General features: G+C 46.0%; 1 protein-coding gene across 19 annotated transcripts in view; it reads left to right on the forward strand.

The window, feature by feature from the left end:
* The window catches only part of ZNF536 (zinc finger protein 536), a 489254-nt gene that overhangs the window by 62212 nt on the left and 403156 nt on the right, over positions 1–23886 (forward strand). For 2 of the 19 annotated variants that reach the window (XM_063701203.1, XM_063701202.1), the window contains exon 3: positions 9479–9567. The exons of the other annotated variants lie outside the window; for them this stretch is intronic. The gene's annotated coding sequence lies outside the window, so the exon portion shown is untranslated. The remainder of the gene's footprint in view (positions 1–9478; positions 9568–23886) is intronic. 19 annotated transcript variants of the gene reach the window in all.

The following is a 23886-nucleotide window of genomic DNA, read 5'->3' on the forward strand; positions in this document are numbered from 1 at the left end:
ACTGAAATCAGGAAAAGTATTTTGAATACAAAATTTATATTGAAATACTTGAATCTTGATACGTGTGCACCCACATACATGTATATATTTAAATCAAGGATATAGATAATGAGAAATAAAGCTTCTGTCATAAAAATATTGCCTGCAGTATTTGCCCTTAGATAATTCTGCCACATTGGAATACAGTTTTGTACTGTTAACATTTCCATGTGAGACACTCTTGCTTGTTTTTACAACTGATCCTTGATGATAACAGCAAATGAGGAAATGGCTCTGATTTACCTTTGTGTTAGGAAGATTTGGAATCCATCATGTTGTTTGGTGCAGGAAGCATTTTAGTGACCTACTCCTTTACTGGTTTCTGGTCTGTCTCTCCTACTGCGACATAAGAGTGGTGAGGGTAGGGGCTTATGTGTTTTGTTCCTTGTGATTTCCCCAGTTCCTGAAATGGTGCCTGATGCACAATAGCTTCTCAATAAAGCTTTGGTGACTAGATGGATGGATGGGAGGATGGATACATAGATGGGTGGATGGATGGATAGATGGGTGGAGGGGTGGGTGGGTAGGGTGATGGATGGATGGATTGATGAATGGATGGCTGGATGGATGAGTGGATGGATGAATAGATGAGTGGATGGGTGGGTGGGTAGGTGGGTAGATGGTTGGGTGGATGGGTGGGTGAATGGATGGATGCATAAATAAATGGATAGATGAATGGATGGAGGGATAGATGAATAGATGGATGGATGGGTGGATAAATGGGTGGATTGATGGAGGATGGATAGATGGATAGATGGGTGGATGGATGAATAGATGGGTGGGTGGATGGATAGATGGGTGGTTGGATGGGTGGGTGGATGGGTAGATAGATGAATGGGTATATGGATGGATGAATGGATGGATGGATGGATGGATGGATGGATGGATGGATGGGTGGATGAGTGGATGGATGGATGGATGGATGGATGAGTGGATGGATGGATGGGTGGGTGGGTGGCTGGATGGGTGGGTGGATGGATGGATGGATGGATGGATGAGTGGATGGATGGATGGGTGGGTGGGTGGCTGGATGGGTGGGTGGATGGATGGATGGATTGATGGATGGGTGGATGGGTTGATGGGTGGATGGGAGGATGGATGGATGGTGGATGGATGGATGGATGAATGGATGAGTGGGTGGATGGATGGGTCTCTATCTCAAGCCCTAACATGTACCTTAGAATATTGGGCTCATTGATCCAAATGAAATCTCACTTTTACCATCTATTCATTCATTGGCCTCCCAAACATTTTTTGAAACCTTTATTTTCAAAATCTAATGATCAGTTATAACAAGGCATTTTCTTTTAGTCTAGTGTTTTAAAATGGAAAAAATATGTCTAGAACTGTGCTAGGCAACCTCTGTGAACTGAAAACCACCCTGTTATAAAAATGTCTTTAAAAATCCACAAGGGCACATACACAGATGACTGGGACTGAAGGCGTGGAGGTCACGTAGGCGAAGATGATCTCTTTCAAAGTAGGATGTGGATGAGGGATTTATGAGGCTAAAAGGACTTCCTGCCCACGTGACTGGATGTCCGTCTCCTGGGCAAACCTCTGCAATCTGCACTGTATTCCATGTTCTTCTGGATATTTTTGTGTGTCCTCTTCAGACCTGCCATGCCTTGGTCTCTGTGGCACTTGCCACTGCTCAGTCCTGTTATGTCAGCTGTCTTGAGGGGATAGGCTGAGGCTCTGGGGGGTGGGGTTCCCAAGTTCTGGCATGGCGTATGCAATGTACCCATCTATTGGAAAACTTATTCTCAGTGACAAGAGTGGTCCAAGTTACCTCACCTTGACTTTTAAACTATAGTACCATGGACATCATAGCAGTACCAGTGAGAATGTACTAAAGAAGAAAGATAAATGACCTCTGTGTCTGACAATACATAGCAAAGGCATAGGCTTTGGAAGCAGATTTCCTGGGTTGGAACCTTGGCTCCACCATTCAGTAGCTGTCTGACCCAGTGTCAAGGGACTTGCACCTCAGTTTTCTCGTCTGTAAATTGGGAACAACATGACAGTCTGGTAGATTACACTGTGTGATGCACTTAAAACACTGCCTGGTTCAAAGTAGGCATTTAGTACAAGCATGGCACTGTTGTTATTTTCATTTCCTTTATTCCATCATCTTGCCCCCTTTCTCCATCTTTATTCAAGATTAATGAAAATGTAGGCCATTTTCAGATAATTAGGCTTTTCCTCTGTCTCATACCAGTGCTAGGAACCCCAAGATGTTGCCAGGCATGTGGTCTTTCCAGCATCCCTTGGGACCTTGGTTAGCAAGTTCAGAGAATGTCAGAAAGGGTGGTGAGTTTCCTAAGCCAACTTCTCCATCCCATTCCTTTGTGAAGGAGCATTGTTGACACATCACTGGGGGCTTGGGATTTGCTTGGTGTTTGGAGAACGCATTCCTGAGATGGATGTCACGTGGTCACGGCAGGTGGGTGGGGACAGCCAGCCCTTAAACGGGAGGGGAGGCCTGTGGTTTTTCTCCTCCACCCCCTCACAAGTGAGACTGTTTTCCACCATGGCCCGGTTTTATATTTTTAGCTTCCACTGAAATTTAATGTTTTGCTTTTGGTTTATTATGTATGCAAGTATCTTGCTGATAAATTACATGTGTAATTGTACCATCGTAACCACTGCTAGTCAGCGACAACATATAATTAAACTCACCCTTGTAGTCATTGAACTTTTCTGTCCCTGACAAGATCACTGACCACTCCAAGGAGGGCATACCTCCACGTATGAGCCATGCGAGTGCCTGAGAGGCCGGACCACGCCGGGGGCCCCTGTGCTTTCCTGCACATGTGCACAGGCCGACTTCCCCTGGATGGCCACACATGGGATGCAAGGGTTGGCTCATGAGGCCCAGGGGTGCTTCTCTCTTTATTTCTGTGTGTATGCCTGGATGATTATTGGCTCCAGAGTGGGTGCCTGGTAAATACTTTTGTGAGTGAATTAGAATTTTCTTCAGTCGCCTCTGAGCCCTCTTTTCTCATAGGACCCCCCAATGCCTATCCTGCTCATTTTTTAGGGGTGTTTGTTACATTGCTCTTATGCCTCTATGCCAAGGCTACAGCCTGTGAGTCACATCCAGCACACTGCCTGTGTGTGTTGGGTTTTTTTTTTACATTTAAAAATTTAAAACAATTGCGATAAAATACACATAATATAAAACTTACTATCTTGACCATTTTAAAGTTTAGAGTTCAGTGGCATTAAATAGTTACATCACTGTGCAACTGTCACCACCTCCCATCTCTAGAACGTTTTGAAACGGAAACTCTATACCCATTAAATAACTCCCCATTCTCCCTACCCATTCCAGGTCGTGGCATCCACTATGCACCTGTCTGTCTCTGTGAATTTGACTACTCTAGGTACTTTATATAATGGAACCATATAGTATTTGACATTTTATGACTGGCTTATTTTGTTTAGTCGAATGTCCTCAAGGTTTATCCATATTGTGGCCTGTGACAGAATTTCCTTCCCTTTTAAAGCTGAAAAAGATTCTGCTATACAGTATGTATATACCACATTTTATTTTACTTTTTGTTCGCTTTTCTTTTATTTTGGGACAGGATCTTACTTTTGTTCTCCAGGCTGGAGTGCAGTGGCATGATCATAGCTCACTGCAGCCTTGAACTCCTGGGCTGAAGCGATTTTCCTGCCTCAGCCTTCTGAGTAACTGGGACTACACGTGCACACCACTACTAATTTAAAAATTTTTTTGTAGATATGGGATCTTTCTATGTTGCCCAGGCTGCACTTGAACTTCTGGGCTCGAATCATCTGCCAGCCTCAGCCTCCCAAAGTGCTGGGATTACAGGCATGAGTCACTGCACCCGGCCCCCTACGTTGTTTATCCACTCACCCATCAATAGACACTTGGGCTGCCTCCACCTCATCACTCTTATGAATAATACTGCTGTAAATGTGGGTTTATATGTTTCTTTTTTAAAACATTTTACTTTAAGTTCTGGGATACATGTGCAGAATGTGCAGGTTTGTTACATAGGTATACATGTGCCATAGTAGTTTGCTGCACCCATCAACACATCATCTAGGTTTTAAGCCCTGCATGTATTAGGTATTTGTCCTAATGGTCTCCCTCCCTTTGCCCCCCACCCACCAACAGGCCCTGGTGTGTGATGTCCTGCTCGCTGTGTCCATGTGTTCTCATTGTTCAACTCCCACTTATGAGTGAGAACATGTGGTGTTTGGTTTTCTGTTCCTGTGTTGTTTGCTGAGAATGATGGTTTCCAGCTTCATCCATGTCCCCGCAAAGGACGTGAACTCATCCTTTTTTATGGCTGCATAGTATTCCATGGTGTATATGCGCCACATTTTCTTTATCCAGTCTATCATTGATGGGCATTTGGGTTGGTTCCAAGTCTTTACTTTGTAGATAGTGCTGCAACAAATATATGTGTGCATGTGTCTTCGTAGTAGAATGATTTATAATCCTTTGGGTATATATCCAGTAATGGGATTGCTGGGTTAAATGGTATTTCTGGTTCTAGATCCTTGAGGAATTACCACACTGTCTTCCACAATGGTTGAACTAATTTACACTCCTACCAACCATGTAAAAGCATTCCTATTTCTCCACAGCCTTGCCAGCATCTGTTGTTTCCTGACTTTTTAATGATCGCCATTCTAACTGGTATGAGATGGTATCTCTTCGTGGTTTTGATTTGCATTTCTCTAATGACCAGTGATGTTGAGCTTTTTTTCATATGTTTGTTGTCTGTATAAATGTCTTCTTTTGAGAAGTGTCTGTTCATATCCTTCACCCACTTTTTGATGGATTTGTTTGTTTTTTTCTTGTAAATTTGTTTGAGCCTATATGTTTCTTCAAGACCCCGCTCTTAATTCTTTTGGGTGGAATTGCAGCATCTATGGTAATTCCATGTTTAATTTTTTGTGGAACCGCCATACTGTTTTCCATAGTGGCTGCACCATTTGGCATTTCTGCCAGCAGCGTGCCAGGCCTCCACTTCCTCCACACCCTTGCCAGCACTTGTTTTTTCTGTTTTTATGCTAGCAGCCATCTTCCTGGGTGTGCAGTGGCTCTTAGTATGGTTCTGCCTGTTCTCATACAGCCTATGATCTAAGAGTGTCTTTTCCATTTTTATATGATTGAAAAAAATCAAAAGAAAAATAATATTTCGTGATACCGGGACATTGTATGAAATTTAAATCTCAGGGCCCATAATAAAGTTTTATTGGCATGCAGGCACTCCTATTTGTTTGTATGTTGTCTGTGGCTGCATTGACGCTACAAAGGCAGAGTTGGGTAGTTGAGACAGAGACTGTGTGGCCCGCAAAGCCTAAAATAGTTACCACCTGGCACTTTATGGGAAACCCTTGCCAATCCTGCCCTATGGTAAGTGTTGTATGCTTTATCTGTTTAACCTCCTCTCTAATCCATTTTGCAGACACAGAAACTGAGGCTCAGCAAAGATAAGTAACTTGTACAAGTCACATGTTACCTAACCAGGACACATGTGCCTGTCTGTGTGACTCCAAATCTTGCACTCCTCACTACCATATTAAATGAACAAAATCATTTGAAGATTGCTGTTTCTAGGGAACTGCTTTTTTTTTTTTCTCTTTTTCTTCTTTTTTTTTTTTTTGAGACAGGGTTTCACTGTTGCCCAGGCTTGAGTGCAGTGGTGTGATCACTGCAGCCTTGACTTGACTTCCTGGGCCCAAGCCATCCTCTTGTCTCAGCCTCCCAAGTAGCTGGGACTACAGGCATGCACCATCACACTCGGCTACTTTTTTTGTATTTTTTCGTAGAGACATGTTTCCCAGGCTGATCTTGAACCACTGACCTCAAGCGATCCTCTCACCTTGGCCTCCCAAAGTGCTAGGGTTATAGGCATGAGCCACTGCTAGGCCTCTAGGGGACTTCTATGGGTGTTTTTAGTAAGCCTGAGGTCAGGTCCTAGTTGAGAAAAAAAAAATTGTAATTATACAAAGATGTGATGTTGTCTTTGGGAGAGGAAGCCAATTGAGGGAGAGAATGAAGATGGAAGGAGATGTTAGGTGAGCTAAGCTTTCCTTTATTTCTTATGTTTAAATTCTAAGACCCACGCCTTATGTTGCATGGCAAGATGAGCTTTCAACTCTAAGAAGGAGATAGTTTTAGGATGCAGGCATGTCGACATGCACAGGATTTCCTCAGGATTAGAAGAAAAGCCAAACCAATCAATAACTTCTTCTTGCATTAAAAAAGTGAATTATTTCCATAACCGAGAGGAAAGTAAGCCAGGGTCTACAAGGGAAGCTGTTGATTGATTCCTTCTCCTTCATTCTTTGGATCGCATGTTGTTTGGGGTGAATCGTAGTGTAGATACCTTTGGCCCACCCCAACACATTTTTCCCCAAATGTGGAGATCTGCTCTCCCATCTCCCAGAGGCTGTCTTGGGCATTCCTTCTGCCTCTCGGGCTCTGATGGTCAGTGGGTGCGTTGTTACTGATGAGGGAGTGGTTAGTTCTCTATCTCTGCCTCCTCCCCTTCTCGCCACCCTCTCTGTCCACCAGGATGTGTGGACTTGGTACCAGGAACCTTCTGATATTTCTTGATACAGAGGACAAAGCGTGGATAGTTATTTGTTCTTTCTTCCACGGGAGAAAAGTCTTAATTGATTTTACATATTTGTGTGCATTATGGAAATCACCCATCAGTCCCAAGTACTTAGGGGATGTTGGGGGCTGCAGGAAGTGGCTGGTCTTGCGTCTATCTCAGGCAAAGAGATTGTGGTTCTCCTTTTATGTTTGGGAATGCACGACATTCCCCCCGCCTGCCAGCCCCCAGTAACTACTGTATTTCAACAATAGGCTTCACGCGGCTGCAGTGTGAGGCACAACAGTGGTTTTCATGAACTTTTGGCTGTGGTTTAGGCCTGGCAGAGCTGGACTCTTACCCTTAGAGTTTTCTGGCTCGATTCATTTTGCACAAAGGAAAGTATGATAATCGGAGTTGCAGGATGATAATGTGATCGGCATGTTAGCACATTGCAAGAAAGACAGAAATGACTTTGGAGTTTGCATTTCATCCTTGAAAATGTGCAGCGCTGCCTGAGCCAAGGGGCTGGTACTTAGTAGGTGCTTGCTAAATACTGGAAGAAGGGGTGAGGGTGGCAGTTGCTTTGTGCCTGAGAAGAGGCAGGAGAAGTATGTGATAACCTATGCCCATACATTTTGGAAATAGGGATAGCTATTAGATTTTTTTTTTTTCCTGTTTAAAGATGAAGTTTGGGTCTTGACCTGGTGTTGGTCTCTGCCTGCCTGGTTGCCCAGCAGGTGGTGGTAACATGGCCACAAATTCATTTGACCTTGAGTTCCCTGACTCTTCTGCTCCGACGGTCCCTGTCTTTCACTATCTCTTGCCAATGAGCAGCTAAGCATTTATTGAGGGTCCCTGTGCTCAGCTCTAGAGGGTGGGGTGTGGCCCCCAACACGGAGGAGCTTGCTGCCCAGAGGAGAGGGAGTTTTAGCTGGGGAGGTAGAGGCACGTGTATTTGCTGAGGTGGCCGTGAAGGGGTGCATGTGTTGAATTTTCCCTACCCCCAAGTCATTTTTATTTTCTTCCTGCAATACCGCAAGAAAATAATAAAGTTTTTCTAATGTGGATGTGTGTGTATTATTTCATGTCTGAAAACAGTTAACAATACAAAATGATGCTCTTGAGTGAGCTGAACTCAACAGAATAATTTTTATTCCTCAACAGAATATAACTTGAGACAATATTGACAGTTAAAAAGTGTAAGTATGGCATATGTGGGAATCATTCACCAAATTTCTGTTTCTCCTCTCTAGGCCCCAATGTGTGTGTGTGTGTGTGTGTGTGTGTGTGTGTGTGTGTATTTAAACATGACTTCAATGTTTTTAGAAATGTTACGTCCTAAGTATGATCAGGTCTCCAGTAACAAGACAGTGGGTGGCCAATGCCCCCATGAGTGGCAGACTCCCTAGAGAAGGTTTTGGAAGTTTGCGGAATTCTTGCAAGATACCCCTGCCCTGACCCTCCAAACTCAACTCCTGCTTCCTTAGGTGGGATGCACTCCTTCCTCCACTCCTACAGGGACTGAGGGCTGAGAGAAGCTTGTGAGGGAGGTTGAGGCAGGCATGCGTAGATGGAGGCTGCATAGGTGTGGGAAGGAGTGAGGAGGCTGGTTCTGATGTCTATCTGCAGTCCTCAGCCTGGGTGACATTGGAGAGCCTCAGGCCATTGCAGCTGCAGGCTGCTACCTGAAGGGTGGGTGTCTAAGCTTCTTTGTAGGTCTTAAACAGAATGACCTAGACCAGGGTGTCAGGAATGTACACACAGAGCCCTGGGGGTCTTGGTAGCATGCAGATTCTGATTCAGCACATCTAGGGGAGTGAGATTCTGCATACTTAACAGGCTCCCAAGAGATGCTGATGCTGCTGGTCCTTGGACCACACTTTGAGTAGCAAGAGACTAGAGGGATAATTCTCAAACTTGGCTATCAATTATAACAACACAGGGAGCTTTTAAGACCCGCAAATGTCTAGGTCTGCTCCCAGGCCAATCAAATCAGGACTTGCCCCACAGGAAACAGTGTGATTGGAGGCGGGGGTGGGGAGGTTGTCTGGTCACTTGTAGCCAAGGTATGAACGGCTGGGGTAGTGTCGTGGATCTCCAACTTGGGCAGGTGTCAGAATTGCGTGGAGGGCTTTGAAAAAACAACATTGGGCCCCAACCCACATTTTCAGATTCAGAAGGTCTTGGGTATCGTCCAAGAATTTGAATTTCTAACAAATTTCCAGGCAATGCTCTTTCTGCAGCCCCAGGGACTCTGCTCTGAGAACCACTGGTCTAATGTAATCCCCTCCCAGTGGATATTCATGAAGCAGAAACCTCCAGGGAGTGGGAGCTGGGGGCTCCAGGACACACAGAGCCCTGCCTCTGGGGTCATTCCGTGCACATCTGTTTTACACAGTGAGCAGCCCTGGAAAACTTTCACTTGAAAAAAATGTGGGCAGAAAAAAATGTTTGAAAACCTCTGAAGCAAAGGCAAGACTTTTAATCATGGGAATGGTGAATGTTCATTCTCTAATTGAGGGGCAAACCAGGCAGGATCCTTGGTCCCTCTTGTTGCCAGATGTGGCCGTGTTTGCTCCTAGTACTGCCCTGTCCTGCAGGAGGTGTTTTCCATGCTGAACTCCTGGCTCCCTCTTGCATGTAAGAGTTCACACCTGTCCAGAGGCCTCCATGGGGCCCAGACCAGTGTCGGGCAGGGCAGGTTAGCTTGCGGGGAAATCCAATGTGTGCAGCTGCTAGCACCTAATGACTGTGTACTGGGCTTCAAGCACCGTGCTCATTTATATGCATGATCTTATTTAATTCTGTAGTGACCTCATATAATAAGTGCTGTCATTATCCCATTTCAGAGATGAGTATTTGATGCTACCTTCCAGACTGACAGTGTCCAGGAAAGCAGCTGCAGTGGAGGTGGAAGGGCAGTAGGATTCCCTGATTGGTAAGGGCAGTGGAATGTCATGGGGAAGACTTTGTCCTTGTTGGTGTCTTGGGAAGAGAGCAGAACAGTGCCCTGTCAGCCCTGCAGGTCCCAGAACCCACTACCTGGGCCAGGTGACAGAACTCAGAGCCTTTGGCTGCTTCAGGAGATGTCACCATGGCTGTCTCTTCTTGGTCAAAGTCCCAGTTGGCCAAGACATCCTGGGGAAAATGGGCAGGGAGGTTCCTCCTGGGTGAAACCCTTTTGTATGGCTCTTGACAGTGCAGAGGGGTCTGGGAGGAGATTCTGTGAACTAGCTGGGGTGAAGGGTGGGTGGATCTCTCCAGGGCTCAGGTCCTGTTTATGTGGCTGCCATCTCTAACCATGGAAGGCTGGCTTGGACAGCTCTCAGCTTGCTCTCTACCCCCAGGGAGCCTAAAATGTGTCCAAAGCTGCAGGTTTTTGATGAGACATCATGCAAAAGCTGGTTCTTCTCCCTGGTCACCTAATGTGCTTGGGGCAGAGGCTGCGAGCCTTCTGGTTGGAGGAAGGGAGGCACAGATGGGTGTGTGGTCTTCCAAGCGGCATCTAGGTCCTTCTGGTGGCCAGAGGATGGCAGCATCCTTTCGCCCTCATGGGAGCCACCCTCTGTCACCTGTGTATTTCCCTGGGTTCCCTTCATGGGACTCGGGCCTCGCCTCCGTATTTACAGCTGATGTTGGCAGTGGAGAGGGGAAGGTGAGAGTAAAACTTCCAGAAGAAAAGCTTCCTATGAGGTGTTTGAGATGCTCCACAATCAGGCACGAGGCCCCAGCCAGGGAAGACCCTTCCAGTGGCCAGAACGGTGCTGCTTCCCCTGTACCTAAAACATCTCCCTCCTCCTCCAAGAGATTTTCAAAAGAGTCTTGAAGCTCAGTCCAACTGCAGCCCAAGCATCTGCCCTTCAGTTCCATCTTCAACTTAAATGAGATGCATTTAAGGAAAGGCTGGCCTGGAAACTACTGTGATCAGTACCAGGCACCTTTTTCCTGAAGTCCTTTTAGATGAACCTTATAATCCCTTCGTATGCCTGGAAATGATACATGGGGGAAAGTTTACATCCAGTTTAACAGAATTTCTACTTAAGTGCTTTTTTAATGGCCCACGTTTGATCTTAAGCCACTTCTTTTTGAACCCTTGAAGGTTTTATTACTGAACTTTAAAAAGAACATTCAATTCAGAGGGCTGGCATGTTCTTGAATGGAGCTGCATTTTGAAAGAAGGGAGATGAATTTCTTTCCCCAACAGAGACACAGGTGTCACCTACCAAGGGTGGTCAGAACTCTATTTTTTCCTCAGTGTAGCACCAGGATGTAGTGACTTTCTCTCTTTGAAGGACTAGGTGTGCAGATATTATTGTTAGGATTTGTAGAAATGATGGCCGCTCGAGTAAAGGAGTGGCCAAGGAGCTGGGGGTGGAAATTCTCCCACAGGTAGCCCTTTCTCAAGACTAAATGAACATCCCAGGCAGTGAACCTGCCTGTATTGTTATGCATGTGTATAGCATGGGAGCTTGGGCGCCAGGCAGCAGGAGCCCCCTGGATTTGCACCGTGCCCTTTATGAGTTAAACTTTCCCCACAAACTACATGCCTTTTTTTTTTTCTCAAGACGGAGTCCCCCTCTGTCACCCAGGCTGGAGTGCAGTGGTGCGATCTTGGCTCACTGCAATCTCTGCCTCCCGGGTTCAAAGGATTCTCCTGCCTCAGCCTCCCGAGTAGCTGAAATTATAGGCGCGTGCCACCATGCCCGGTAATTTTTGCATTTTTGGTAGAGATGGGGTTTCATCATATTGGTCAGGCTGATCTCGAACTCCTGGCCTTGTGATCAGCCCGTCTTGGCCTCCCAAAGTTCTGGGGTTGCAGGTGTGAGCCACCTCGCCTGGCCTCATGCCCTTCTTTAAGGAATCCCACCGGGTCCTCTACAGTACCCTCTTCCCTTTAGAATAGCGGGCTAATTCCAGGTGCCCATTAGAAATTCAAGATGTGTCACCACATACTCTGACTCAAGACCCTTGGTTGCAACTGGACCATAGGAGGTATGCCCAGGATGTCCCCCTGTGGCTCACACCCCATCACCAGCTATGCAGAGGCACCATACCCTGTCTTTGCTTTGCCATACGGTGCAGAGGATGTGCAACCAAGAACAGGTCTCTTGATGACCATTTGCGTGGGAGTTTCCTAATGCTGGTAGCGTTGGGGTCAGAATCTTTACAGCATCCTGGGCTGTTGAAAGATCTTTGTCAACTGCAGAAGAATGGTGTGCTGACTTCTTCATCCTGTCTCACACCAAAGAAACTTTTTTGGTATCTAGGAGACTTGAGACCAGGGAATACATTATAGCGATGGTTTCAGGATTGCTGGGAAAATCTGTTTCAGGTGTAGGTTCCCAGGCCCCATATCTGCAGGTATGCCAGTCTGGGAAGGAACCTGGGAATCTTCATTTCTCCCAGTCTCCTTTGGCAATGCCAGTGGGCCTGGGATTATAGTAACACTAAACCTAAATTTTAGTGGGTGGACCTCAGAAGGCTGGATTCTGGAAGCTTCTTACTTACTTCTCAGCTGCAAGACTTTGGGTCAAACATTTTTGAGCTCTGTTTTCTTACCCGTAAGAGAAATTGGCTCTATATGACTTCTAAGAGTCCCTCCAATTCTGAAGTTGTAGCACATTAAAAATAATCTGCATTTTAGGCCTGGCAGGTCACATTCCCTGCCAAAGAGGGGCCTGGGAAAGAAAAAGACTCTACAATGTGAAAGTGTGGGCTTCGTGGTAAGAGGCCAAGTTTATAAAGGTAACCTCTGTGAAAGAATCATTTGTATTTATTGAAATCACTGATTTTAATCACCTTGGATGCTCCCTTGATAAAAATTATAATCCTCTGTAAATTATGAATACCTTGAAATTCACAAATTCTATCACTTTTGTGATTGGCAACATTAAATGGCAACAGCTCATTTAAATAAGCAACATCTGGACATTATTATTTTTAGGGATTTTTCATCTGTTGATTTAGAAATCTGGGGCCTTTATGAATCTTGCATGAATATTCTTTTATATTCACATCTACCATCAAGACACAAAGGGATAGCCAAAAATATTGTCCAGTGACTCTTTGATGCAATGAACGTGTTTTTTAAACAACAAATCCATTGTGAATGAGAGAAGATATAAAATAGGCTGCCTGTGAGGGCAGGTGGTGGGGGTAGCTTGATCCTTCAAGAGCCAGAAGAGTCCAGCAATTCAAAGCCACAGTGGGGAGAAGGTTTAGATTTTATATATAATAATATAAAATTTTAAGATCACAATATGATTTTGGGCTGATGATATTGGAATATGGCATTCACTATTTCTCAGAATAATCCAATTTAGAACAATGCATTCTGAGCAGGTTTGGTAAAAATAGAAGATCTATCATCCCATGGTATAAGATAATGCATTAATTTTTATGAGTGAGTTATGAAGATGTACAACTCGGTTAAGAGTTAGGATAAACATAATATTCCTTAATTAATCCATTATGCCATGGTACACATGTGCCATTTTTATTACCTTAAAAATGAAAAATGTCAAAAAAGGAAATTGCTGCTTTTTTATATCAAAAAAGCCTTTTTTGAAAAATCATAAAATGCCTAATCTAATTCACCATATAATACTAATGAGCTTAACAAGCCATCTCGATGCACAGTTTAGGATAAAAGGTCATCAGTTTCTGGCAGTCAAATTCCACTACTTTTCAGACGAGGCAAAACCTTTCAGCACCAAATATCAGAAATGGCATTTGTGATTAAGCGTTATTAATAGCTATTTGTTATGAACGTGGGAGAGTTTTAGAAATTCATATTATACCCTCCTCGAGTTTTCTAAATCTTACCATTGCAGATGCCAAGAGCAGGCATTTCCCCCCGTCCCACCCCGGTGAATCTGATTAACCTGTTGTCCATCCCAATTCTGGGTGGTGTTGAACAGGAATCTTACATTCACACAGCGCTTTCCGTTTCATGCCACATTTAATTTCCCCAAATCTCTCTGAATCCCCTACATTTATTTCCTGGGGTCTCTTTGCTCTCCAGGCAGCCTTCCTGTCATCTGTATTTGCCACTGTCATCTGCCTGGTGTTTCTTTTGTCTTGTCACAGAACCGGCCCTGTGGAGGTACAGGCTGGGCAGCTTCGGCCGCAGTGCATGCAGTGGCTGCAGCCGCCCTCGTTATGAAAAAGAATTGCCCAGTGGGTTGAGGGAATGGGCAACAGCACACTAGAATCATGAAGCTGAAAGGAATATTGCCGACTGGAGGTCATTTTTCCCAACTGAGGGGCAATAGTTTGCCACTATAAACTGCACATTGCAGTCAGTATATGTTTTATTAAACCATTTAAGGAACTTGGGAGCCATTTCATTTAAACTTCCTGCTTGATGGAACTCAGGGCAGAGCCCAGAGCAGCTCACAAAAGAGGCCTGGAGTAATTTGCCGAAGAAATACCCCAGGTACCCGGCAGGATGACCGCAACGGGGGGAGCCTGGCGAGGGCTGGACCCAGCGCTTATAGTACTCTTTGACGCCTGAGTGCACAAGTGTGTGTGTGTCTGGAGGTTCGAGTCCCAGCTCTGCCGCTAACTAGCTCCATGACCTTGGTCAAATCTCTTAGCTTCACCTGGACTATTTCTGCTGCTGCAATAGGAGGGGATGGGGTTTGATAGGAGAGGCTGGGTCCTTTCCAGCTCAGTGATTCCATAAAATGCTGGATCATCGGGGGGTTGCCCCTGGAACTGTGGTTCTGGGACGCCCCATCAGGCCCCTGATCATCACAATGGAAAGTCAGCCTTTGTGTCTGTCCTGCCTGGGAAGTGATTCTGGCTGTGGACGTTTTCATAGGCTCTGGGGACTGCGGCTCCCCTGATCCAGTGGTGACGTGCGGGTTCTCAGCATAGAGCAGGGAAACCGGCAACAACTTAGTTCTCATATTAAACAGAAATAACCTCTTCACATGATAATTTTGTGTCTGAGGAAATAGGAAGCTGAGGTGCGTGCACTGTGCCTCTGAGCCTCAGTTATTCTGTCTGCAAAATGGGGTAGCGGCGGTGCGGACGCTGTTGCTTTAGCTGTAAAGGGCGACAGAAGGGTTGCCCTGGGTCCCTTCTGTTATCACTCTGGGTAACTTTGTGATTACAATTTAGCTTTAACAACTCTTGTGAATTGCATGCCTGCACATTCCGTGTTCACAGTTTGTACCTAGGAAGAAAGGAAGGATGAGGTGAGATGTGCTTTGTCTTTAAGAGTAATGGACAGAATGCAATCTGCATTGTAGCTTTCTCAGCCCTAACTGGTGGTCCTTAGTAGGTGGCTTTAATTCTACAAAGTTATATAACCAAATCTTTTGTCTAATTGGTGACTATATTTAGGAGGTAGAGAAATATGTGAGCTATTCGTTTCGATTAAATTTTTTATTATGCACTCTGCATTTGGATTGACAACTATTAATATTAAAGAGCTTGGCCAAATTGAAATTTGTATTGCTGGAGAGACTTAAATATAATGTATGATGCTGAAAAAAAAAAAAAAAAGCCCAGGGAAAAGGGGAATTACCAGGCTGGGTGCAGAGAGGTCCCTGCCAGGTGCTGATGTGGGCTAGAATCTGCCCCACCTCTGCACACTGAGGAGGGAGGTGTGTAGAGGCCTCTGCAAAGCCAGTGTCAAGGTCTCAAGGATTGAGATACTTTCATGGAGATGATGCTAAATAAAGATGTAGAGCACGTTTTAGCAACGTATACAAATAATTTTTTATAATCACTGTTTGTATATAATATTTTTTCCTAGCACTATTAAGAAGGTTTGGGGGTAAGGCAGAGAAAGTCGTTCTAAAATAGGATGCATGGAGCACTGGTGCAATGATGTGGAAAAGGGAGGCCAGCTTCCTCGGAAATCCTAACGCAGATTGTGTTGCTCTGCTGCAAGTCCTCGGGAGATGGGAGGCTCTGTCCGTCCTGTGGCAGGGAGGGCTCAAGGCCACAGCCAGGTGGGGAACGTGCTGGGAGCAGATTCCTGGGCATCCTGGGCCTGCTGTGGGCAGGCCCTGGGACTCACAGCCATGGTTCTGCGTCTTTGGGGCTGACTCCTTTCTAACTCCTAGCAATGCCTGTGGCTTTGTGGCTTTGCACAGTGACCTGGGTTGTCACATGCAGAATCCTGTAGGATTTGCACGAAGACCCGGGTGGTCCTCAGACAGGGGAAGTCAGGTGTCTGGGTCCATGCAGCCACTGAACAGCAGACACAGGACAGGAACTCAGTTCTAGAATGCAGTCTGTGGGGCACTCTCAAGAGAAAGTGTCCTCTTTGGGAGTCTACAATGCTACAGGGCCAAGGGTGAGCCCACGAGCCTCTGGCGTCTGTGCCCTGTTAGCTGGTCTCACGGACTCCAGACACCTCCACCTTCCACGCATTTTCTCTTGTTGGGCCCTCTATATAGAATGTCAACCCCATCCCAATCCTCCAGGTAAACCCCTCAACTGCTCCCAGGGCCTGCAAGCAGAGAGCAATCGGTATGTCCTGAATGGATGCAGCAGACACAGTGCACCAGATTTGACTGGCAAGGGAGGGGAAGACGACCCTTTCAAACTAGTGTTGGCCTTCCTTCCTTCATCCCTTTTTACCCCCTGCTGGACTATAAACTCTCTGGTGGCAGGGACATTTTTCTTGTTTTTACATAATTTTTCCTGACATTGGGAGCTAGAATATCAATGTAAGAAAACCTTCATAGACAGGGGTGCTCAAAGCATTGGTGGTTCTGGCCCAGTGGATTTTAGGCACACATGTTTTCATCTGCATTTGGCATTTTGAAGCTCCCAGGAGCTCCTAGATGGGCGATGGGTTTCTGAGGCTCGGCTGGTGTCCAGGGTCTCCTGGGATGGGGACAGAGCACACCACCTTGTGTCTCCACTGCTATACACCTGCTCCATCTCCCAGAGATGACCCCAGCTTCTGGAGGGCAGGCGCCTTCCTTGTCACCCCACCAGTTAGCTTGGTGGCTGGTGCATCTGTGGCCACGGCAGGCTCTATGTGATGGCAAGAGAGGCAGGGCAAGAGAGGCAGTGCGGGAGGTGCAGGGCAGGGGCCTTGGCGCTGCCTCCAGGTTTCTGTGATCAGCTAGGTTCCTAGCTTCTCTGGAGAGCAGACAGCCTGGGGGGTTGTTTCCTGAAAGGGAATCAGGTTCCCTGTTTGCTTTTTGACACTTTTTTTTTTTTTTTTTTGAGATGGAGTCTTGCTCTGTTGCCCAGGCTGGAGTGCAGTGGTACAATCTCTGCTCACTGCAACCTCCGCCTCCCAGGTTCAAGCGATTCTCGTGCCTCAGCCTCCCGAGCAGCTGGGATTACAGGTGCCGGCCACCACACCCGGCTAATTTTTATATTTTTAGTAGAGACAAGGTTTCACCATTTCGGCCGGGCTGGTCTCTAAGTCCTGATCCACTTGCCTCGGCCTCCCAAAGTGCTGGGATTACAGGCATGAGCCACCATGCCCAGCCGACACTTTTTTATTAGGCAGGGATAGCAGATACTGTCGGTGCCCCTTGGCAGCCACTCACCACTCAGGGTGAGGCTTCCTCACACCAGCATCCACGACTCTGCCTGGGTGTGTCCTTCGTCACTGGTGTGTGTCTGGTCTGTCATGGGGGCAAGCACACGTGCCAGGGAGTTAACACCTCTGGAGCACCCCTCAGTCGATGGGGATGGGGACTGGTGGGTAGGCAGCGGTCTCCTCTCTCCCTGGATGGAGCAGCGTGGGGGAGTCCCGCTCAGGGTCTTAAGAGTTCCCGGTTGGACTCAGGCCTGGTGCCCTCAGTGCAGTGCACTTTTCAGCCTGCTGTGCACAGGCTTCCTTTCTTTCCCCACCTCCCCACTATCCCCTGGTATTTTCTGGGACTACCTCCTGCACAAACCTTCGCACAAACTTCTCGCACAAACCGCCCGCATTTGCATCTTCATCTCAGGCCTTCCTCTGAGAAAACGGCGGAGACGAAGGCCAGTTCAATGGAGCTCGAACCGTTGGAGCCGGGCTCACACACAATCTGATGGATCCTTCTTAAGGCCAGGTCCCTTAGGCTTTCTCATTTGAGCCTTCCAGAAGCCTTTGATGGGAGGGAGCTGAAGTTGTTATCCCATTCTCCTGCAAGGACAGCTGAGGTCCAGAGACTTTGCAGAGCTAGAATCCAACTTCCTGCCCAGCTCCTGCCCTCCTAACTTCACTGATTCAACAAGGGGGAGCCTGGGCCTGGACCTCTGCGGGGGCCAACCACTGCCTGTCCCCAGCTAAAGGGGAGGGAGTTAGTGAGTTATGTGACCCAGAGCCGGCTGCTCTGGGGGCAGTTGGGGCCAGCAGGTGAGGTGACCTGGTAGGGTCCCTGAGCAGTGCTTTGCTCCTATTAAGTCCAGGAGGACAGCGGTGAGGGGAGAGGGCTGTGGCTATGCGCTAGAAAGGATGAAAGCCTGGGGCTCACAGAACTGCCCCACGTGGACCACTCAGCCTGCAGGCTCTTAGCCTCTGCCGGCACCATCTGGGGGAAATGATGGACGGTGGACCAGCCCAAGTTCTCATGATTGGGCTGGAGAGAAGTTCTAGGGGCAAAGCATATTTGCATCTTCCTGACGGTTTGCAAAGATGCCTCTGTCAGAGGAGTGCCTGTTCTTAGGAGGAGACTGCTTGGGGCAGACATCTCTGTTCCCAGCTCATTTGCTCCTCTGAAGTTCTGCAGAATTAAGAGCCCAAGGGAGTAGCCCAGAGAGGAGTAGGAGGGCTGAAGCTTGGAAGGCAGGAGGCTGAGGGTTTTGCTTTCCATTAGTTCCAGGGCCTGAGGCTGCATTTTCTCTTGTCTGGGCCTTGGTTTCCCCAAATGGACTGGACAGTGTGAGTTCCCCACTGTAGTTGAGTAGTTGAGGAAGCCCATATAGAGTTTGGGCTAGGGGATCACCTGCCAGGAGTGAGCTTGTGCAGGGGCAAGAGTGGGCGCAAGAGAGACCGTGGGAAGGGAGGGGAGCTGGTGTCCTCGCTTGACCCTCAAGAACCCATTCCTGACTGGCTCAGTTTCCCCAATTGTACAAAACAAGGAAGGAAAATGCATACTTCACTGTGTATGGGGAGGGGTGGAAAGTATTCTGTTAACTGAGTCAAGTGCTTGGCGAATGGAGGTGTGATCTGAGCGGTGAGCAGCTGGGTATTTAATGTTCTTAGGAGAATCAGCTCAGGCTGCTCTGCAGTCCTGACTTTAAGACCCTGAGATAGCCTTGAGCCTCAGCCCCCTTCACCACTGAGAAGCTGCAGGGGTGGTTGTCTCAGCTTTGCCCTGGCACCAACATTGGAGGCTGAGAGTGTTTCTTGGGCCACAGTCTCTTGCCAAGGTTGGGTTCACAGGGTGACCCCAGATCTGGGCTTGGAGTTTGGGGTTTGGGAGCCCACTGTTCGACACCTGAAGGACTCTTCTAGGCAGAATTGGGTGGGGGACCAAGGCAGGGATTGGGAGCCATCTGCCCTGGCCCCTGGTAGGCACTGGCTGGGCTTCGGCAGGAGGGGCCAGCGTGGGTGAGGAAAGGACTGTGCCATCAGGTGCCCTGTCCTCCCTCGGTCCACCCGCAGTGTAGAGCCTGGGCCAGGCATGGAGTGGATCCTCCCGACGTATTTAGTGATTTGATCTGACAGAGGGTCACATCGGTTTTTTCCCCCCTCCAAATTTTAATATCAGATTCATTTATTATGCTGACTGCAACTGACAAATGTTCACATTATTCACCCATTTATTCATTTGCTCATGAAATCTGTGTTGAGTAATTGTTTTGCCTTATTGGCGGTTTTAATTCTACACTCCTTTTTTTTTTCAAAAGGTCAGTGTCTTGCTAGATGACCAGGCCAGTGTGTGCATTCCCTGGAGAGAATTTTTTTTTTTTTTTTTTTTGTAAAGAGATGCTCGTTTACACTAGTCAGACTTCAGCTTTGAGTTTCTCTCTTCTTTTGTTGCCTTGGATCAATACCTTGGAATTCCCAGGACTCAGTAAGGCTCTTGTCTTATCTCTCTGTCACCCTATTTCCTGGCTGAATATCTGAGCCATCTCACCCCACAGCCAGATTATTCTCTTTTCTCTGCTTGTTCATTTCAAGCTAAGATCTACAGACACACCAATATCAAAATGTATGTGTATGTCTTGGGTTTGTAACACACTTACCTCTAATACGTTGATAGAGCTAATGAAAGCTGTCAAGTCTGAAATGTCTCTGGATTTGCTTTTGGCTTTTGCCTAAAAGTACATGAGATTCAAGGTGAATATTTCACCTGCGACTTTGATTTGGAAAATTGAAAAGTTGGTTATGAGTTTGTTTGAGAAAGAAGACGAAAATGTTCTGGAAAATATAGTTCCAGTAAAGTTACTTCTGAGCTGAAACATTCAAAATGCAGAGATCTATAGTCTGGTATGTTATTTTATGGTAACTTTCTGTATGCAGCTGTGTTTGCTGTGAAAACTCACATTTCTGTATGGAACACTGAATGAAATATGAATGTGCTTTTTACAATTTAGTACTTTTAATAAAAGATTTGTGAGCAAAAAGCTTAAGTGTAAGAGCCAAAAAACATATAGATAAAAATACAGCCATAATCACACATCAAACCCTAGAAAATTCAGTATGTAAAGAACATCAGTAATTGAGAGAAGTTGAGGGAACCGACAGAAAAAATTATATTTATATATATATATCTCTCTCCAGAATTCTAAAGGCATGAATCCTTTTAGCTGGGATCAGGGCTTCTGAGTTCTCTGGAGTGGGTGTTTTATTACAGTGGATGCTTTACTTAGAAGGATGTAATTTATTATCTCGAATTCGCATGGCAACATGAATTTGGATTTGGGTTTCTGGGAGAAGTTTACAATTAGTCCCCTCACATATATTTATAACTTTGAAAAAACACTTGATGTTAAAATAACTTAAATACCTCCCCCCCCTTTTTGATTGATATGTGAAATATTGCCTTTTTTTTAAAGAAATGAAAAACTAGTCACTGCTAAATGAGGCGTGGCCACTGTGTTCAGGGGGAACGGTGATTAGGTGGGCACTGTTCCCAGGGCCAGAGGACGTGCAAAAAAAAAAAAAAATCTGTTCTGCACCTGCTTTGGCTTTACATGAGGGATGCTTTTAATGTTTCTAGCTTTTCATTGTTTCCTCATTGGAAACTCCTCTCTTCTAAGGAGAGCTCTAACAGAGGGTATGAGGAAGATATGCCTTTTTTCCCTCTGTTCCTGGTCTGCCACATTCACCCAAGAGTCACCCTGACCGTTCATTCTGCTGAGAGCCCCTTCTCCTGATACATCCCTCCTGCTTCATAACATTCTCAGTGGGCTGTGATTGCTACCGTTTTTCTTTTTCTATTAAAATATAGTCCGAACTTGATTATGTGTTTCAGTATTTCTCAGCCTGACCCACAAGTAAAACCGGCGACAATGATTTAGTTATTGGCTCGTGTTTATTGCCAATGCAATAAGGTTGTGGTGCCTGACATTTTCTTCTCACTGTGTTGAAGCTTTTAGCGAGTTGCTCTTCTTACCCAGAAAGCAGCGTAACTTGGCCTCTCTTTGCAGATGGGTTACACATTCCTTTAACACTGGCATGCTCCTCTAACCTTCCTGGGTGGCTTTCGATGACTTAAACACAGTAATTGGCATGGAGGTCTGAAGCTTTATTTTATGATATTAAATCATTCTTTTCTGGAACAGAAATCTGCAAAGTATACCATTCATTATGCTAAGGCCTGTATTAACAAGGGCTCTGGCTGATGGCTGGTGACATCTTGGAGAACTTATGTAGCACATCTCAAGGGAGGTGCCAGCCCTCACCTGTGGAGGTGAGCATTAGAACCAAGAGCAGAATCCAGGATTCCATCTGCTGTGTCTCAGGGACAGAAGTGTATGGTTTGTCATTGCGAGCTTGGTGCATAAAGGGTAACATTACCCTAAAAATACTCACAATGTGGACTGAGATGAACTTGATTGCTGTGGCATTATTTTAGGGGGACTTGGCACTTTCTCCATGTAATCTTGTGAACATTTTTTTTTTCATGTGAACCATGATTTTCTTGAAACAAAGAGGATTATCAGTCATAAGTTCTGAAGACTGAAATGGGGTGGGAGAAAGGTTTAGGAGGAGAAGATTTTTTAAAGGACTTAACAAAGCTGGCACTCAACTCCAGCTGGAGAGAAATTCTTGAGTTGGGCGCCATCTTGGTTTTGTTGCTCCAGGGCAGTGAGGGAGGGGATGGGAGATTTTCAGGTCCTCAGAGTCCTCATGTGTTCCATAAAAATGGGTTCCTGCAGCCCATAGACAGCTACTAGAGGGAGTTAAGGCCTGCTAGGAAAGCCAGTGAGAGTTCTCTAAGGCTCCAAGTTCTAAGGGTTGCTCCTCTCCAGACAGCTTGGGAACTGCAAGCCACTGGAAGTCACTCTGTGGTCGCACAGAGCTCTGCTTCGAGTCCAGCAGTCTGTGTTTTGTGCGGTCTCACTCTAGGCTATATTCCCAAGTGGAGCACCATGATTTCCTGTGAAGGGTCTGTGAGATAGATCTTTGGTGATGAGGCCAGCTTGGAGAAAATGGCACTTGAGAATTTCTTATAATGCAATTCAATGACAGTGTGATTCGTGGCAATACCTTTGCGTCCCCCCAGCCCTGTCCCCTGCCCAACTTAACCACACTTGGCAAGATCTCCGAGGAGTCCTGAGAAGAAGAGTCCTCAGGCAACAGCAAGACTTTCCCACCCTGGTCTAGGAAAAAAGTTTTGGAAAAGACAAGAAGTCCATCAGACACAAAAGAAGACATGTAAGGGGAATCAAAACAAACAAAAAAGCTATGAAAATGCAGAGACTCAAGAGGTCGCCAAGCGAATGAAATGACTTAAGGAGTGATATGTTTGCTTCGTCTTTCTGGTTGCTCTCTGAATGGTCTCTGATAGCACATTTTAGCTGTAGAAATGGGGAAAGGGGGCAAAGACAAAGTTCCAGGAAGGTTGCAAGAGATAACTGGTTATCTAACTGGTATCCCGGGGGCCAGTGTGGAGTCGCTTCTATGTCTAAAAATGATTTTGTTAGTATGTAGGTCACATTACTGTGCTGCCTGGTTATTGGACGTTGCCTTAGATAACTGTTTGTGGAGTATTAAATGGTTCTGCTGCCTCAGCACACTTTTTCACTGGTATTTTTCACACAGTTGTGCGGCTGAAAAGGCGCAGTGCTGCAGCAAAAATCAATTTATCTTTCCCTCTGCTACTTGTGTGCTGTGAGTTCTTATAGTGTTTTACCATTTGATTAATTGATATTCTTTGTGTTGGACATCATTTGTAACACTGCTGTCCAACTTTGGGTGTCTTAAAAACTTTCATAAGAACACATTATTTATGTGAGACCTCCTCATGACAAAGTACAATAGTGAGATGCAGAAAGAAAAATTAGATCGAAATGCTCTTGGCTTATAAGTTTATTAAGGGTGGAACAATGTTTCCATTCACGTCTCCCTCCTCCCTTCTGCATCCCTGTCGCAGGGTGGCTTCGACGGCTTTGCTCAAAAAGTTTGGTGATGAAAGTTTTTCCTTCCTTGGCTTTTTCTGGGTGATGGTCTTTTGGGATTAGAGGGGCTTCTGATTGCCTTTCAGATGAGAAAAGTGGATGGGGAGGGGCAGGGACAAGTGGGAAGGGTAGGCGTGGCGTGGAATGAATGCAGAGGCTGCCCCATCAGAGTCCTGGGGTTTGAGAGCTGGGAGCAGGAGAGAGCTTCTTCTCCATAGGTCTCTCCCAGGGCCTTGCTAGATGGTTTTAGTATAATGTGTTTGCATGCATTTCACATGGCGTGGGTCTTTCCGTGGGTATTATTAATATCTATTTTTGGAGCAAAGACTGTGTCAAATGAAGGTACGCCAGCCCCGCGTTATAAAAACAGAACAATACTGTTGCTTCCCCGTTTCATTATAAAGTTTCTTTGACCCTGTGGTTTATTTTCAAACATTCAAGTTATTTGTTCTGGTGTATTCTTAAACAGGGGTTGTTTTTCTCCCTTTCAGAAAATGAGCACAGATGGTGATGGATTTTTCAAGTGCTGACATCCCTGCTTGAGAAAATGTTCCCACCTTCTTTGTGCCGAACAAGTCAGGCAAACTAACATGATGATGCGATCATCGGTTTCATGCAGACATGCAGAATTGATTGACAGGGGAAAATTTAACATAAACCACACATTCTTTCAGTGCCTTCAATTTCTTAATGATGTTTATTTGTTGGATATTAGCAG

The sequence above is a fragment of the Gorilla gorilla genome, chromosome 20 (assembly GCF_029281585.2).
Source record: "Gorilla gorilla gorilla isolate KB3781 chromosome 20, NHGRI_mGorGor1-v2.1_pri, whole genome shotgun sequence".
Classification (NCBI taxonomy): domain Eukaryota; kingdom Metazoa; phylum Chordata; class Mammalia; order Primates; family Hominidae; genus Gorilla; species Gorilla gorilla.